Source organism: Chiloscyllium punctatum, chromosome 9 (assembly GCF_047496795.1).
Source record: "Chiloscyllium punctatum isolate Juve2018m chromosome 9, sChiPun1.3, whole genome shotgun sequence".
NCBI classification, from domain to species: Eukaryota; Metazoa; Chordata; class Chondrichthyes; order Orectolobiformes; family Hemiscylliidae; genus Chiloscyllium; species Chiloscyllium punctatum.
This window is the reverse complement of record NC_092747.1, coordinates 69,808,567-69,822,755: the sequence shown is the minus strand read 5'-3', so window position 1 is coordinate 69,822,755 and position 14,189 is coordinate 69,808,567.

The following is a 14,189-nucleotide window of genomic DNA, read 5'->3' as shown; positions in this document are numbered from 1 at the left end:
GAGCATGTGGAATGCCAGCTCAACTGAAGTATGCCTTTTTGATAGATGCAATGTTGAATCAGTAATTTGTATTTTAATTTTTTATTTCCCAAAAGAATTAAAGCACCAGAAAAGTAATTAATGTTATAACTTATTCTGAAACATTTCCATTGCACCTCATCAGTTGAAGAAATGAAAAATATAACTAATTAATTCTATCAGACCTCATATTTTGTGCATAAATGCATTCATAATTTCTATCATTGAGTTTTCTGTGATTTTTCAGTATGAAACACTAATTTTACAAGTATCAGGTATTGTTCCATGATAAAAAAAATCCTGGGAACAAACAAAACCATTGCTGAGTTAATTTCACAGCGCTGTGGTAAGATTTCTTCATAAGAATTTAGTGGCTCACCCTGCTGTATATGCATCTCTTGTCAGCTGAGTTTAGGAATTTTTGTTCAGTGGGTTCTGAATACAGTTGCTAACCTTTCAGGAATGTCCGACAGTCTCCAAGAATTAAAGATTAATGTCCAGAGGAAATCTTCGAGACAATCCTAGAGGCATAAAAATTGTATATCTTTCAATTGAATGCTTGTCTATTAATTTAAAAATATTGGAGATGGGAAAGGTATTTGCTTAAAAATTAGGAATCATTCAATTGAATAATGAGCACTTTGCTATCCAATGGGCAGAGGAGGGTGATAATGGATGTAAGGTCACTAAGGAAAAGTTATAGAGATTCTTAATAAGTAATGTTTACAAATGGAGAGTGGGCAGGAAAATAGAATTAAGACTGTGATGAGATCAGCCGCAATCATATTGAACAACAGAGTAGGCCCAAGGGGATAAATATCCTCTGCCTAGTTCTTATGTTTTTATCTAAGTGCAAGCATGTGGATAGGCTGGTGAAAAGTAATGTTTAACCTGAAGTACTAAGAATGTCACTAATTTATTTTGACATCTAGCTGCAAAGTTTGTACAATGGGCAAGTTTGTTGTAGTCACTTGTTCTAAATTGCAAAGCAGCTTAACTCTAACTTTTTGACTACAGATGGAACAATATTATGTCTAAATATACTTTAACAAGTGTTATCTGATGAATTGGAAAAAAAACTTATTAAACATGTAAATTCAGTAGAGAAGAGTACATTTCCCTACACAACTTTAGCTCTTTTTACTGATAAATGAAACACACATATGTGATCAGGTATGAAAATATCATTATAGTAAAGTGATAATATATGAAGCACATTAATAACATGAGAACATGTAATCTCAGTCTGTAGCTCTTACCATAAGACATATAACTCAATGTCAGATCATGTTATCTGGAAGCAATTCATAGACACATCTGACACCTTGATCAACACATTTTCATAACTAAAGGATTGCATGGACATGGTAATGTAATGAAATGAGCAATAAAGAAGAATTGTCATGATTTTTCTTTGTTCCTGTTGCCTGTTACATAATCATAACTTCTTAATCAAGCTCAAGTTAAGTCAATTATAAATTCTAATATCAATAATATCCATACCATAAAAAAAGTACATTTGTGTGAAATAATTTAGTAAATGAACCATATGATTTGGAGCTAAATTGTAATATATTTAATTATCCAGTTCTACCTTTGCTACATTACATACAAGATTAAGGCAATTTTAATTCCAGTTGCTATGGAGCAGTAATGTGGGAAAATTGAATATAAACAGGACATTGGTAAACAGATGGAATGAGGGGTAATTTTGTTTTACAGATAATCTAGTTTTAGACTTTAAAGAAGCTGTGCAGTCAACATTCCAAAAGAAGCTAGTTTTCCAGCTGTCTGAACTTGTTTTCGAGTAACAGTGATATAGTGGTAATACCATTGGATGGATGACCTTGTGGATGAGACTAATGGTGTAGGAGCATGGGTTAAAAGGCAGCTGCTAAAATTTGAATTCAATTCTCAGTACATAGAGCTATCAGAAATTGTTGCAAATCTGGTTCACTAATGTTCTGCAGGGAAGAAAACCTGCCATCTTTATCTGGTATTACTTGCCTGATCTTTCACAGCAATAGGATTGATTCTTATCCGCCCTCTAAAATGGCCTAGCAGGACACTCAGTTCAAGGGCAATTAGGGGAGGGCAACAAATGCTGCTGTTGCCAGTGACACCAATTCTCTTGAAAGCAGAAAGAAAAATATGCATGTACTGACTGTTCAAATTAACACCCTTTTATTTTAAACTGGATGTTATTTACATTGTGTTTGTATTTATTTCCTGTATTTAAATGTAAATATATAACAAGCAAAGCAGCGAAATCGACGTTTCGGGCAAAGGCCCTTCATCAGGAATAAAGGCAGAGAGCCTGAAGCATGGAGAGACAAGCTAGAGGAGGGTGGGGGTGGGGAGAAAGTAGCATAGAGTACAATAGGTTCCAGGGTATAGATGCTATAGGAAAGGTAGAAAGGGAGTCAAGGGATGAGGAAAGTGACTCTTTTGATTAGGGATAATATTATGGCTGTACTGAGGGAGGATATTCCAGTGAAATTATTTGTTTGAAACTGAGGAATAAGAAAGGGACAACGACCTTATTGGGATTGTGCTGTAGACCCTCCCCCTCAATAGTCAGCAAGTAACTGAGAAACAAATTTGTAAGGAGATCTCAATTATCTGTAAGAAAAATAGGTTGATAATGTTAGGAGATTTTAACTTTCCAAACATAGACTGGGACTGCCATAGTGTTTAGGGCTCAGATGGAGAGGAATTTTTAAAGTGCGTACAAGGGAATTTTCTGATTCAGTATGTGGATGTATTTACTCAAAAATGTGCAAAACATGATCTACCTTTTGGAAATAAAGCAGGGCAGGTGACTGAAAAGGGGAGCACTTTGACCATAATTCTATTAGTTTTGAAATAGTATTGGAAAAGAATAGACTGGTTCTAAAAGGTAAAGCTCTAAATGGGTGGAAAGCCAATTTTGATGGTATTAGGCAAGAACTTTCAAAAGTTGATTGGAGGCGGATGTATGCAGGTAAAGGGGTGGCTGGAAAATGGGAAACCTTTAAAAATTAGATAACGAGAGTTCAGAGACAATATATTTCTGTTAGGGTGAAAGGCAAAGCTGGTAGGTGTAGGGAATGCTGGATGACTAGAGAAATTGAGGTTTTGGTCAAGAAAAAGAAGAAACAACAGATATAGACACAAGAGATTGAGTGACTCCTTAGAAGTGTATAACGGCAGTAGGAGTATGCTTAAAAGGGAAATCAGGAGGGCAAAAAGGAGACATGAGGTATCTTTCGCAAGTAGGATTAAATAGTATCAAAAGGGATTCTACAAATACATTAAGGGTGAAAGAGTAACTAGGGAAAGCATAGAGCCCCTTAAAGATCAGCAAGGCAGCCTGAGTGTGGAACTGCAGGAGATAGGGGAGATACAAAATGAATATTTTACATCAATGTTTATTGTGGAGAAGGACATGGAGGTTATGGAAGAATATGGAAGCAAATAGCGATATCTTGAACAATATCCATATTACAGAGGAGGAGGTGCTGTAAGTCTTAAAGCGCATAAACATGCATACATCCCTGGGACATGATCAGGTGTATACTAGAACTCTGGGAAGCTAGAGAACTCATTGCTGGGCCCCTTGCTGAGATAGTCTATTCTTTTCCAATACTTTAATCATTGATAGCCACAGGTGAGGTGCCAGAAAACTGGTGGTTGGCTAATGTGGTGCCACTATTGAGAAAAGGTGGCAAGGAAAACCCAGGGAACAGTAAACCAGTGAGCCAGACGTCAGTCATGGGCAATTTGTTGGGGGGGATCTTGAGAGACAGGATTTACATGTATTTGGAAAGGCAAGGACTGGTTAGGAATAGTCAATATGGCTTTGTGCATGAGAAATCGTGTCTCACTGACTTGGTTGAGTTTTTTGAAAAGGTAACAAAATAAATTCATGAGGGCAGAGTGGTGGACGTGTAAGGACTTCAGTAAGGTGTTCGACAAGGTTCCTCATGGTATATTCGTTAGCGAGGTTAGATTACATGGAATACCAAGAGAACTAGCCATTTGGATACAGAATTAGCTTGAATGTAGATGACAGAAGGTGGTGTTGGAGGATTACCTTTCAAATGGCGGCCTCTGACCAGTGGTGTGTCAAAAGGATTGGTGCTGGGTCCACTGCTTTTTGTCATTAACATAAATGATTTGGATGGGAATATTGGAGTTATGGTTAGTTCATTTGCAAGGAGGTGCAGTGGACAGAGAGGGTTACCTCAGAGTACATCAAGATCTTAATCAGATGGGTCAAAGGGCTGAGGAGTGGCAGATGGAGTTTAATTTAGTTAAATATGAGATGCTGCATTTTGGAAAAACAAAACGGGACAGGACTTGTACACTTAATGATAAGATCCTGGGGAATATTGCTGAATAAAGAGACCTTGGAATGCAGGTTCATAGTTCCTTGAAAGTGGAGTCCCAAGTAGACTGGATAATGAAGAAGACATTTGGTATGTTTGCCTTTATTAGCCAGTTCATTGAGTATGGGAGTTGGGAGATCATGTTGCAATTGTACAGAAAATTGGTTAAGGCCAATTTTGGAATACTGCATGGAATTCTGGTGTCCCTGCTATAGGAAGGATGTTGTGAAACTTTAAAGGGTTCAGAAACGATTTACAAGGATGTTGCCAGGTTGGAAGGTTTGAGGTATAGGAAGAGGCTGAATAGACTGGCGTTATTTTCCTTGGAGTGACAGAAGCTGGGTGGTGACTTTATAGAGGTTTATAAAATCATGAGGGGCATGGATAAAGTTAGTAAACAAGGCCTTTTCACTGGTTAATGGAATCCAAAACTAGCAGGCTTAGGTTCAATGTGAGAGGGGAAAGATTTAAAAGGGATCTAAGGGTAAACTTTTTCACCTAGAGAATGTGCTGCCAGATGAAGTAGTGGAGGCTGGTACAATAACAACATTTAAAAGGCATCTGGATGGGTATATGAATAGGAAGGGCTTAGAGGAATATTGGCAAAATACTGGAAAAAGCGACTAAATTAACTTAGAATATCTGGTGGGCATGGATGAGTTGGAGTGAAGGATCTGTTTCCATGCTGTCGAGCTCTATGCCTTTATGACTCTAAATGTGTTTGCACATTCAAAACTGGGCATTTACCACTTACATTGACTGCAGTGAAAATTACTTTCTTCCTTGTTACATATTTGGAGAAAAGCATGTTCTTTGAAGTACAACAGTGTTGCAGAGTTTTTCAGTGGTTTTGCCAAACTTTTAAATAAGGTCGTAAGGTCATAAAGTCATACAGCACAGTACTTTTAGTTGCTTTTATATTTCTCCTGTTAATAGTTTACATGTGATTTCATGTGTTCTCAAATGACTGAGGATTTTCCAGAATACACAGCGATTTATAAGTACATTTAGGAACCTTGAATTGCTTTCAATGTTTCCGTTATTCACATTTGAAGTCTATTCCTCTATTCCCCACATCTTGGCTTGGTTCAAATCCTACACATTCTTCCAGCACTGCTCAACTCTCTCTCTTCCCCTACATCCCGGCTCTCCTCTGAAACAGCCTGTGTGGAAGGTGTGAACAGTGACACTGGGGAAATGGTGTCAAGCTGGGGGAAAGCTGGGAGGCAGTGTATGGGTGTTCAGAGCCAGTGGCTTAGCAGGGAGTATAGGGGTGTTTTGTTCACTAGGTAAAAACAATGACTGCAGATGCTGGAAACCAGATTCTGGACGAGTGATGCTGGAAGAGCACAGCAGTTCAGGCCGCATTCAAAGAGCTTCGAAATCGACGTTTCGGGCAAAAGACAGGTTTCAAGATTTGGAGCAGAGTCATGTTTGGAAATGCAACCAGGTTCCTGCACCTCTTACCCGTGCATTCCAAATGTCACTGTTTTAACCAGCCTTAAAACAGGTTTTTTTCTGGGTGGAGTGAACGATCTTCAGAGTCACACAGAGCTAAAAGAGACCCTTCAGTCCACCAATCCGTGCCAAATATAAACTAAACTTGTCCCACCTGCCTGCTCCTGGACCATATCCCTCGAAATCTTTCCTATTCATGCATCTCTTCAAATGGTTTTTAAATGTTGTAATTGTACCCATCACTTTCTCAGGAAGTTCATCATCCACATGCAAACTACCCTGTGTAAACAAAATTGCCTGTTATATCTTTTTTAAATTCCTCTCCTCGCACCTTAATGTGCCCACTAGACCTGAAATCCCCAATCCCAGAGAAAAGACAGCTACCATTAACTCTATCTACTCTATAAATCACTACCTACTGATTTAAATGGCTGCATTCCTGGTGCAACATTCAATAAATCAATGCAAAAACAAGCATCAGGCAACAAGCTCACTGCTGACAAATCTGTCCAGGGCCATCATCGCTTCTCATGTGGAATGTGACATAGTGAACACTATTCTGTTTGAATTACTGACAGTAGCCAATTCCTCACAATCAGAACCCTAAACTGAAATTTCAAATGTCGATGGGGTGAGACTCAGTGAAGATGCAATTTTAAAATTGTCGTATATGAGGTCATTTTAGAATCCCAACAACCCTGGACAGTTTGCAATTTTAAAGTGCCATTTAAATTTTCAGGGGGTAGTCGGTGATTGTGTAGAACTGAAGAAACCAGAAACCTTCTCAATAAAGACAACCCATTAAACTCTATAATGGACTGATTAGGGGCCTGTCTGATTTAGAACTTTTTGAAAAACCATTACTTCAGAGAGCCCGAATTGTCTGGTACATGTTAATACATAGATGTTGGGTTAATTGTAGAACCAAGAGAAATTTAGTTGTTTTTGAAAATGTATTTCAACATGGACATTCTTGTTTTGGTGCAAGGACTGGACCTTCATGGTTTCTTTTCTCCTGATTGCTACTCCAGCCTGTAAACAGCCACCCAGGCTTTTCAGCAAGACATGGCTATAACCTGCCTTTGCCTCTGGTGCCAAGCAGGCAGCTCCCACCTCTTGAGATACCCACAGCACCTTTGGGTAGAGATCAAGCTCTCCTTCTACATAATTGAACTCTGAATTTAGAAATAGTATTACAAGAGCTCAGGCACGGGGATCAGGGCCTGACTTCATTCGCTTTTGGGATTCCCACTTCCTCTTTGAAAATCTGACCCATCATGGCTACTTACAAACAGCCTCTCCTACATGATGTCTGCCGGTTTTTAAAAATAATATCCTGTAACAAATATCAGTTTGCTTTTGAGACGGTTTCTTATTGTATTAGGAGCAAATTGTTTCACAAATCAAGAAGCACGCATTCAACCATCAGTAAAGGAAAATAAAGCAAGAATAGTAATAACAAGTAGGATTGGCTTACTTTCGATATGATGGTTATTTTGGTTTTGCAGAGCATGGTTTCTTCAATTTTCTGTTCTGTTTCACTATCTGTATGTTTTGCATTTTGCATTGACCTCCTCAGCTGATTAAGCCATTCAACAACACATAAATATTGTGTACAGTCTACTGTCTATATTATTTTAAAAATATATAAAAGCAAGATGGTGCAACAAGGTTTTCAAAGAATAGGCAAGCACAGGAAAGATTAAACATGCTGGCCTCCTTTCTCTAAAAATTAGAAGGCTGTGAGGTGATATGGTAGAGATTTTATGGCAATAGTAGTTGGGTTTGAACATTGAGAATTTGCTGAAAAGATCAAAATTAGGTGTTTTAATACCAGATAGTCACAAATAAATCAAAATGGAATTCAGAAAACTATTTTTATCTAGAGAGTGTTTATAATGTGGAACTCATTAGCAAAAGGAATACTTGAGCTGAATGACTTGTATGCATTCCAGGAGAAGCTAGATAAACTGAGTAAGAGGTTATCAAGGCATCCTTAGATGGAAAGAGCCAGGAGGAAGTTCACATGAAGTATAACTACTGACGTTGACCATTTGGTCTGGATATTTGATTTTGTACATTCTAAGCAAGTTGATACAAGTACAATAATATAAAATTAATATCCAGAAAATAATTGTCCATTGTCAAAATTTTGGATTTTATTTCTTCTCAAAGTAATGAAATGACACAGTGTACAATATTATAAAATGGTTCTGAAAAAGTTAATGTTGAACTTCCATTAAGTTAAAACCACTCTGATGATGCCACAGAGTCGATGGATGAAGAAGCAGGTAGTTTTGTATAAGATCCAAATGGATTCAAAGTGTCTCCTCTTGTTCCTGCTAGTTTTGATTAGTATACTTAGGAATCTAGGAAAAAGGACCAAGAATAGGTGATTCAACCTGTCAAGCCTGCCTCACGATTGAAGAAAATTGTGGTTGATCAAATACTTCAATGCCTTTTACCTACTCTATTTCCATAACCCTGTAAGGCACTGGTAATCAGAAATCTTTCAACATCTAACTGAAACATGCTCAAAGACTGATCCTCCACAGCTGTATATGGTGATGAATTCCAAAGTATCACAACCTTCTGACTAAAATAAATACTCCTCATCTCGCACCTAAGAAATATCCCAGTTATATTTAAATTATGGAGTCATAGAGTCATAGAGATGTACAGCACAGAAACAGACCCTTCGGTCCAACTCATCATGCTGACCAGATATCCCAATCCAATCTAGTCCCAACTGCCACCACCTGGCCCATATCCCTCCAAACCCTTCCTATTCATATACCCATCCCTGTGGCCCAATTTTATTTCCCCAGCCAGGGAAAAACAACTTACCTGTATCTATTGTGTCTATAACTTTAAGCATTTTGTAGGTTTTAATGAGATCACCTCTCATTCTTCAAAACCTGAGGAAAAACAGATCCAGTTTGCCCAAATGTTTTTCATAGGACAGTTCCACCATCCTGGGAACTGATCTGCTGAACCTTTGAATTCATGTATATATAACATCATGCAATGAACAGCCTTTAATGATATAAGAGGTATGCCTCTTTTTGTTAAGATTCACCTGTGATCTACCCTCCCATCACCGATAATTTAACAGGTCCTGAGACTCAGCCTTGCTTCATTCTGTGCTGTGTCTAGGTGGAAGGGGTAGAAGAAAATTTTACCCAGCCATCAGTGGCTAGTTATAGATTCATAGAGATGTACAGCACGGAAACAGACCCTTCGATTCCACTCATCCATGTTGACCAGATATCCTAAATTAATCTAGTCCCATTTGCCAGCACTTGGCCCATGTCCCTCTAAGCCCTTCCTCTCTATACTCCCATCCATATGTCTTTTAAATATTGTAATTGTTGCAGCCTCCATCACTTCCTCTGACAGCTCTTTCCATACATGCACCATCCCTCGTGTGAAGAAGTTGCCCCTTAAGTCCTTTTTAAATCTTCCCCCTTTCACCCTAAACCCTGTAATTCTGGACTCCCCCCACCCCAGAGAAAAAGACCTTGTTTATTTACATTATGATTTTACAAACCTCTATAAGGTCCCTTCTCAGCCATCGCTAGTTACTCAGAACTGAGGAGAATTTTCTGGAAGCTTGAAATATTCTCTTTTGGAATCAGCAGAGGTGACAAGTCAAGGCCTTGTCTCTTTAATTAACTGCTCCAGCTCTTTTCTATTACACCGCTGAGAGCAGGAGCAGGTAGATCGATGTCAAGCAAATACTTCTTGCTGCTGGCTCGAAAAGAGACAGGAAGAGATTTTATGACAGGAGGTGAAGGAAAGAAATTGACATCTTGAGAGAAAGAAGCACCAGCAACTGCAAACACATAAGGACTTTGCTGTTAAAAATAGAACAACAGAGACAAGGGCTGAATTATACTTCATCTTATACTTAGCTGCCCTTTTCAGGAGGGGAAGAAGAGGGGGATTGAAGGACAGATCTGTCGTGGAGCAGCCCTTTCCATTCAGCATCCCGGAGAAGAATAATATCCTTCCCCTACCTTAACCATTGACTCACCTGTCTCCCTGCTATAGGAAAGATGTTGTTAAACATGGGAGGATTCAGAAAAGATTTGCAAAGATGTTGCTAGGGTTGGAGGGTTTGAGCTATAGGGAGAAGCTGAATAGGCTGGGGCTGTTTTCCTTGAGGCATCAGAGGCTGAAGGATGACCTTATGGAGATTTATAAAATCATGAGGGGCATGGATATGATGAATAGCCAAAGTCATTTTCCCAGGGTAAGGGAGTCCAAAATTAGAGGGCATAGGTTTAAGGTGAGGGGGAAAATATTTAAAAGGGACATAAGGAACAACTTTTTCACACAACGGGTGGGACATGTATGGAATAAGCTGCCAGAGGAAGTGGTGGAGACTGGTACAATTACAACATTTAAAAGACATCAGGGTTGGTGCATGAATAGGAAGGGTTTAGAGGGATATGGGCCAAATGCTGACAAATGGGACCAGATTAATTCAGGAAATCTGGCTGACATGGGTGAGTTGAACATAAGGGTCTGTTTCTGTGCTGTGCATCTCTATGACTGTATAACTCTAATCCAATATGAGATCACCCTCTTTTTCTTCATCCTGTTTTGCCCTGATCCTCACTCTTTTTGGAGTGTCGGAAAGCAGTGGAAGGAGAATAGTGTGGATCTTACAACTACTGCTGAGTTGATGGTTTTTCTTGTGACTTGCCTTTGGTTTTTCAGGAGCAGAAGCAGAAAATTTTCACTTAAAATTATTTTTTGCATTTTTATCATTTTAAGAAGAGACAAAAAGGAATATGTGAAGAAGGAGTGATTGGATGACATGGAGTGTGTAGGAGAGGCCTGTCCACATGTTTGTCAAGTTGTTGACGGTTCTGGGATGGAGATTTTTTTTTTGTTGTTTGCATGGCACTTAGAAGATTGACCTTTTCAACTTGTTTGTCGAGGGTTCAAAATGAGCAGTTTAACTAACACTGGGGCTCAGGAATCAACATTCATATATTCAGATCCAGAGTTCTGAGAACTAATGGATAGAGGATCTGACGAGGAGGCTGTTTTCGGTTGAATGGAATTTCAGCTAAGTGCTGGATTTTTAAGATTTTAAAGAGAAGGGTTGCTTTCTAAAAAAAAGTTATTTTTCGAGAGTCTTCTTCTTTATAATATTGAATGTAATTTTTAGATTCTCCCAGCTTAGTGTATCAACAGTAATCAGTCTACAAATACTGGTTTGAGAATAGTATGGGTCTCTTTAGGTGAATCTACATGTGCAGATTTTAAGGAACAATTCTAGCAGCCAATGGAGTAGTGTGCTCCTCCTGTTGGATGTCAGTGATTAAGGAACTGTTGACTGTCCTTGGAGCCTATATGTTTGAATCCATCTCATATCGGACAGTTTGAAGAGGTAGTTAGGGTCACTAAGGAGTATACAGGAGGCACAGTGTGAGATGGTTAGTAAACTTAGGAAGGTGGTTATGCTGCAGATTCAGCCAGATAGCTGGTGACTGTTAGGAAAAGTAGGAAGGTAGTTTAGGAGTCTCCTGTGGCTCTTCCTCTCTCAAGTAGATATACAGTTTTAGGTATTATTGAGGGGGATAGTGTTTCAGAGAAAAGTAGACGTGGCAGCCAGATCTTGGGCACCAAGGAAGAATCTTGCGTTAAGCGGGATTTGTCAAGGTTCAAAAGAATAATTGTTATAGGGGACTTCCCTGTTAGGGTCATACACAGGAGATTCTGCGGCCGTTGTGTGTGATTCAGGATGGCATGTTGCTCCCTATGCCAGATCAAGGACATGCCAAAGCAGTTGCAGAATATTGTCAAGGGGGAGAGTGGGAAGCTGATTGTTGTGTACATTGGTAAGAATAAGTTAGGGAAAGGGTTGAGGCTTTGCAGAGTGAACATAGCAAGTCAGGTAGAATGTTAACAAGCAGAACCTCAAAGGCAGGAATCTCTGGATTATTCCCAGTGCTGCAAGCTACTGAGAGTAGGAATAAGAAGATAGAGCAGATAAAGCAATGGCTGAGGAGATGCTATAGTAGACAAGGATTCAGATTTTTAGATCACTGGGATCTCTTCTGGGACAGAAAAGACCTACTTGAAAGGGACAGATGTCACCTGAATTGGAAGGGGACTAATATCCTGGTGGGGAGATCTGCTAGTGCTGTCCAAGGGGCTTTTAAACTAGCAGGAGAGCTGGGAAATCCTAAGTATAAGTAAGAATAGAAAGACAGATGATGATGGTTCTGAATTAATAAAGAGCAAGTTAATTAAAAAAGAGCAAGTCAGAGAATAAGGTAACTCTGAAGAATTAAACTGCATTTATGTCAATGCAACAGGTCTTAAAGGAAAGGCAGAGGAACTCAGGGCATGTATGGGGACATGGGACTGGGACAGCTATTATAGAAACATAGCTGAGATAGGGATGGGATTGGCTGCTCAATTTTCCAGGATTTAGATACCATAAGAAGGATATAAAGAGAGGCAAGTGAGGAGAAGAGGTGGCATTTTTGATTAAGGAAAATATTACTGTTGTATTTACAGATGATATTTCTGAGGGATCATGTGTGGAAGTCAGATTAGAAGGGGATGATCACCTTGATGGGATTGTACTACAGGTCCCAAAACAGTCAGAGGGAAATTGAAGAGAGATCTCAGATATATGAATATCCATCCATTGACTCCATCTATACTTCCTGCTGCCACTGGAAAGCAACCAACATAATCAAAGACCACACCCATCCCAGTTATACTCTCTTTGGGCAGAAGATAGAAAAGTTTGTATACACATACAAATAGATTCAAGAACAGCTTCTTCCCCACTGTTATTAGGCTTCTTATGGATTTCTCAAATTTTAAATTTAATGTTGGTCTCGCTTTCTGTGCACGCTCTCTGCAGCTGTAACATTGCAGTCTTTTTTCTGTTCTACTACCCTAATGCACTCGGGAGGGTCTGATCTGCCTGTACTGCACACAAAGCAAAACATTTCACTGTACCTAGGTACATGTGACAACAATGAATCTAAGCAAATCAAAAATAATAAGTGTCTGAACAATAGGGGATTTTAACTTTCCAAACATTAACATGGACTGCCATACTGCCTTGGATGGTAAAGAATTTGTTAAATGTGTTAATAAAATTGTGTTTATCAATATGTAGATGTGCCTATTTGACAAGGAGCAAAACTTGATCTTCTCTTGGGGAATAAAGCAGGGTAAATGACTGAAGTGTTGGTGGGGGAGCACTTTGGGACAAGTAATCATAATTCTATCAGTTAACGAAAATGATAAGACAAATAAAATTTAAAGTTCTGAATTGAAGTCAGGCAAATTTTGATGGTACGAGATAGGAACTGTCAAAACTTGTTTGGAGTAGATTGTTTACATATAAATGGACAACTGGCAAGTGGGAGGCTTTCAAAAATGATATAGTGAGAGCTCAGAGGCAGTACGTTCCTGTTAGACTGAAAGATAAGGCTGGTAAGTGTCAGGAACAATGGGTGAATAAAGATATCAATGCTCTGGTCAATAATGAGAAAAAGTCATATATTAAGTATAGACAATTGGGATTAAATGAATCTCTTGAAGAGTATTAGGGATTTAGGGGCATTCTTAAGATGGAAATTAGGAGGGCAAAAAGGGGATGTGAGATAGCCTTGGCAGATAAGGTTAAGGTTAATCAAAAGAGATTCCACAAGTATATTAAAATCAAAAGTGCAACACGGGAGAGAATAGGGCCTCTTAAAGATCAATGAGGTCATCTGTATATGGAACAATGGGAGATAAAAGAGTTTTTTACTGTGGGGAAAGAAATGGAGGTTAGAGAACTGAGGGAAATAAACATTAGTGTCTTGAAAGCAGATCACATTACAGAAGAGGAGATGGATAAACCTTTGGGACCTGATCAAGTGTACCTCAGGGCACTGTGGGAAGTTAGGGAAGAAAGTGCAGGGCCCCTAGAAGTGATATTTGTGCTATCTACAGGTATGGGTGAGGTGCCAGAGAACTAGAGGATGATTGATGTTGTGCCTTTGTTTAAGAAAGGCAATGAGAAGAAGCTCTGAAACTATAGACTGGTGAGTCTGACATCAATGGCGTGTAAGTTATTGGAAGGGATTCTGAAAGATAGGATTTACATGCATTTGGAGGGGCAAGGACTGATTAGAGATGGTCAGCATTGCCTTGTGCATGGGAAATCACGTCTCACAAACTCGATTGCATTTTTTGAGGTGGTAATCAAAATGATTGATGAGGGCAGACTGGTAGATATTGTCTACATGGACTTTAGTAAAGCCTTTGTCAAGGTTCCACATAGACCTAATTAGTAAAGTTAGATCAGATGGAATT